Source organism: Engraulis encrasicolus, chromosome 20, assembly GCF_034702125.1.
Source record: "Engraulis encrasicolus isolate BLACKSEA-1 chromosome 20, IST_EnEncr_1.0, whole genome shotgun sequence".
In the NCBI taxonomy this organism is placed as follows: Eukaryota; Metazoa; Chordata; class Actinopteri; order Clupeiformes; family Engraulidae; genus Engraulis; species Engraulis encrasicolus.
Window position 1 is genome coordinate 31,409,074 of NC_085876.1, and position 5,305 is coordinate 31,414,378.

Genomic DNA, 5,305 nt, shown 5'->3' on the forward strand with positions numbered 1-5,305 from the left:
AAGGATTGTGAAGGGTCAGGGAGGACTAGAATGGGTGCAGAACAGAAGCGGTGCTTGAGGTCATTGAAAGCCTTCTCTGCCTGAGGAGACCAGGTAAACGACCTGGCTGTCTTTTTGGTGAGATCAGAGATGGGAGCTGCCAAGGAACTGAAGTTCCTGACAAACTTGCGGTAGAAGTTAGCGAAACCTAAGAAACGCTGAACTTCCTTCACTGATCTGGGAGTGGGCCAGTCCTGGACGGCCAGGGTCTTGACTGGATCCATCTGGAGTTGTCCTGTCCGTACCGTAAAGCCCAGGAAGGAGACCTCTGGTACATGAAATTCACATTTCTGGGCTTTCACAAACAGACAGTTCTTGAGTAGCCTCTGAAGGACTTGGCGGACATGTTGGCGGTGTTCTTTCAAGGTCTTGGAGAATATTAATATGTCGTCAAGGTAAACAAAAGCATATTTGTTGATCATATCCCTCAGGACATCATTGATAAGGGCCATGAAGACTGCTGGTGCGTTAGTAAGCCCAAAAGGCATCACTTGGTACTCATAGTGTCCTGATGGGGTGTTAAAGGCAGTTTTCCATTCGTCACCCTGTCTGATACGAATGAGGTGATATGCATTCCGCAAATCCAACTTAGAGAAGACTGTAGCGCCTTGGAGCAGGTCGAATGCAGTGGACATCAGCGGTAGAGGGTAGCGGTTGCGTACTGTTATCTTATTGAGACCTCGGTAGTCAATACATGGCCGCAATCCCCCATCTTTCTTACTGACAAAAAAGAAGCCCGCACCAGCAGGCGAGGTGGAGGGTCGGATGAAACCAGAAGCTAGGGAATCTTTGATATATTCATCCATGGCCTTACGCTCTGGCTGAGAAAGGGAAAACAGCCTGCCACGAGGAGGGGTAGCACCAGGAAGCAAGTCTATGGCACAGTCATAGGCACGATGAGGAGGGAGAGTGGCAGCCCTGCTCTTACTAAAAACTTCCTTCAAATCCCAGTATTCTGGGGGCACTTGAGATAACTCGGTGAGATCAGGGGGCTCGGCAGGAGACACAGGGGAACTAGAGAGCAGACAAGAGGCATGGCATGTAGGGCCCCATTCCACAACCTGGCCTGTTGCCCAGTCAATATGAGGGTTGTGGCGGGTAAGCCAAGGGAAGCCCAAAACTACAGGGAACTCTGGGGAATTAATCAGGTGCAAGGAAATATCTTCACGGTGAGCTTGGAACTTGAGAACAACTGGGGAAGTTACTTGGGTTACTCTACCATCACCTAAAGCCTGGCCATCTAGAGCAGAAACTGACAATGGAACTTCAAGGGGAACAGTGGGGACATTGATTCTTCGGGCAAAATGGACATCTATAAAATTACCAGCGGCCCCGGAGTCTAACAATGCTTGGCAGGAATGGACAGACTCACCCCATGAGATGGAGACAGGGATGTAGACTCCTTGGCCAGGAAGTTCGGGAGAGAGGGTGGTCCCCGTCACAACCCTCCCTCGGCTGGACGGGACGGTCCTTTTCCCAAGAGCTCAGGACATGCTGCTCGGAAGTGGTCAGGTTTGCCGCAGTAGAGGCAGCACTTGTCCCTCCTTCTGCGCTCCCTCTCAGCTGCGGTGAGGCGAGTACGGCCAATTTGCATGGGCTCTGGGCAGTCACTGGCGGAGGTGGGTGAACTCCAGGATGAAGCAGTGAGATAAGGAAAGCTTGGGTCTCGACTACGCTCCCTAATTCTGTTGTCAAGGCGAATGGCATGAGAGATCAGCGTCTCAAGTACAGTAGGGCAACCTATAGACGCCAGACCATCTTTAATGGGGTCAGATAGGCCATGGTGGAAAGCTGAAACCAGGGCAGTATCATTCCATCCACTGACTGCTGCAAGTGTACGAAAAGAGATGGCATAGTCTGCGACGCTACCTCTTCCCTGCCGAATGGACATGAGTTTCTTGGCTGCATCTTGGCTAATGTCTGACTGATCGAAGACACGAAGCATCTCCTCCATAAATTTCTTGAAATCAGAACACTCAGGTCCCTGTCTCTGCCAAATGGATGTTGCCCAAGCGCGTGCCTTATCAGCCAACAATGTCACTACATATGCAATCTTGCTGCGGTCAGAAGTGTAGGTGGCCGGCTGGAGCTCAAAGGTAAGTTGGCATTGCGTAAGGAATTCACGGCACTCACCATGCTTGCCATCATACCTCGGTGGTGCAGGAAGACGGGGCTCATGAGGTGTAGTAGGCAGCGTGGCAGGAGGCACAGGAGCTGGCACTGGAGCTGGAGCTGGAGCAGACGATGGATCAGAGCCAGAGGCCGGACCAGGTGGAGTAGAAGGGTGAACATGAGGAGGAGACGAAGGTAGAGGAGTCAACTGTGCAAGGGCATTTCCAATTTGACGTAACATTTCATCGTGGCGAGCAAGGGTTTCTTGTTGTTTCATTAATGCTTGTCCATGAGTATCCATGGTAGCTCCAAAGCTTGTTAAAGCAGCAATTATGTTCTGAACCTCTGCTGGGTTGCCAGTCAGAGAAGCCTCTGCTGAGTCAGTCATGACTGAGTCTTTCTGTTAAGGTTGGGCTGGGACTGAGACCCTGGCCACTGGCCTAATGCTGTGAACACCCACTAGGCAAAACAGAGAAATGACTCAAATGCAGAGGACTGACAAACAAGGATCAAGTTCAAAAAGGTTTAATTTGGCAAAGTCCAGGAAAAATCCACAGCATGCAAAAGATATGTCCAATTCAAGGCAATCAAGATTTCCAAAAAATAAAGTAAAATCCAAACGCACAGAGGATCCAAATAATTTCAAACAAAAAGCTTCGAGTGGCAAGTTCCAGGATTAAGTTCAACAAAAGTAGATTTTAAAGTCCAAAAAATAACGAAGGCAAAGATTCAAGAAGGCAAAAAGTAATTCCAAAGTATTCTTCAAAGAATGCAAGTGACTCACCCTCAACCAGCACAAAGACTCAGTGACAAGAACAAAACACAGGGCGGAATAAATACCCAAGGTAATTGGCAATTAAGAATTGGAGGGAAAGTAAACCAAAAACAGGTGGGGCACAAATCACATGACTATCAAAACAAAGCATCACATGACATCAAAACAAGGAAGCACATGGCTGTCAAAACAAACACAAATCAAGCTGTCAAAACAAACATGGCAAGGATGCAAGAGTGACCCCTAGAGGCCAAGAAAAGTCACAAAACCTAACACCCGCCCTTCCCTTCCCTTCCATTCCCTCTCCTCCCCTCATCACAACTCAACACCCCCCCTACTTCTCTCTCTCCTCTTCTTCCCACTCCTCTTTTCTCATCCCTTCCCTTCCCATTTTCTCTTCTCTCCTCTCCTCTCCTCTCGTCTCCCCACTCCACTCTTCCCCTCTTCTCTTTTCGTCTCTCCTCTCACCTCCCCACTCCACTCCTCTCTTCCCCTCTTCTCTTCTCTTCTCTTCTCTTCTCTTCTCTTCTCTTCTCTTCTCTTCTCTTCTCTTCTCTCGCCTCCACACCTCTCTTCCCCTCTTCTCTTCTCTGCACACCTTTCTTCATCTCTCCTCTACCTCCCCACCCCTCCCTTGAAACACTAGGATGGGATTTCAGCAGGTGAGGCGCCCAACCTGCACACCATGGGAAATTACCAAGTGCATGCGGGGGTGCCTGGGAGGGTTCCACTAACCAATACCAAGCCATTTTGTTTCATTTTGGCTTTGTGTGCTGTTTTGTTTTGGCTGTGTGTGTGCGTGCGTGTGTGTGTGTGTGTGTGCTTTTGTGCTGACTTGTGTGCGGGTAATTTTGTCTTCTCACACTTGTGGCCCGAGATCTTCAGTATGCTGTGCCTTCACCCCATTCAGTAGGCTGGGTAACAACGTTTTTGAAATTGTCTTTATTTCATTACATTGCATTACATTTAGCTGATGCTTTAATCCAATGCGATTTATAGCTATTTTACAGGGTATTGGTCACAGTCGGTTACATAGATGCCTTACTCAAGGGCACTTCAGCCATGGATGGGAGGGGTAAGGGCAGTATTCAGTTACTTGCAGCCCTCTAATCTAAGCTCCTTTGTTGTTGTTGTTTTGTCGTGACAGTACAAAAACGCATTATTACAACAGTCATAAACATCAATGATGTGTCATAAATATTCCTGAATTGTCATGTCATTCTTATGCCAATTACATGAAACCTTTATGTAGACCACTAAAGATAAACTGTTACCGTTGGCTGCATCTGGAGACAATGACTTGTGATGATCTCTGAGATGAGGAGATTTCTTTACTTGCTGGAAGTAGCTTCAGGTATGTCACAATCAGGTGTGTCAACAGGAGAGATTTAGTTCAAGTAATTAAGGAGGATTGTCTGAGAAACTCAGACATGGATGTAAAGTATTATTTATGAAGATGCAAGACTAAGTCTATATCTCGTCTATATCTAAGTGTCAAAACGTTAGTATAAATAAAATAAAACACTAACATTTAGAATTTAAAATGAACAGTACCATTTAACACTCAGACCATCAAGACTCTTGATGTAGACGCCATGTCTAAACGTTAGTCTTGCACCATTGAAAATAACATTTTACATCCACATCTGAGTTGCCCCAGTAATCCTCCTTCATTGTATAGAGCTTTCACAATTCTGGAGGAGGAATTTGCACATTCAGCCTGCTTGTGTACTGTACATTTGAATGTTTGCTGAGGGGCTGTGTAGGCTTGTGTATGTGTGTCTGTTTTTCTTTGTTTGTCAGTGTAGGGTGTGTATGTGTGCATGTGTGTGTGGATGAATGCATGCATGTGTGTGTGTGTGTGTGTCTGCGTCAGGGCTTGACACTGGCACCTGCCAACCAGCCAAATGCTGGTAAAACCTGGCTGTGGCTGTGTCACTAGCCAATTTGGCAGGTAGCTTATTCTATGGTATGACATTTCAGAATAGTGAATATTCTGCACTTTGCTCCTTGTGTATCAATTGTATGTATTGAAGTTTAAGTTGTTTTATTTCCATGTAGAAACCCATGCACTCATATTCTTGCTTTAAGCACCTCATCTTCTGAGGTTAGATGTAGAGCGTCAGGATTTTTTTAAAAAAAAATGTGTGGCTAGTAAAATAGTTGGATGGCTAGTGACTCTGGAATACCACTAGCCACAAAGTTAATGTCAAGCCATGGTGTGCGTGCATGCATGCGTGTGTGTGTGCGTGTGCATGGGTGCGTGTGTGTGTATGCTTGATGTGCCCACACCCAGTGAGCGACAGGAAGCAATACTCTCCTGCCTGGCTACCCGCTTGCTGCTACTGCTCTCTCTCCACTGCCTCCCCCCAGGTACCA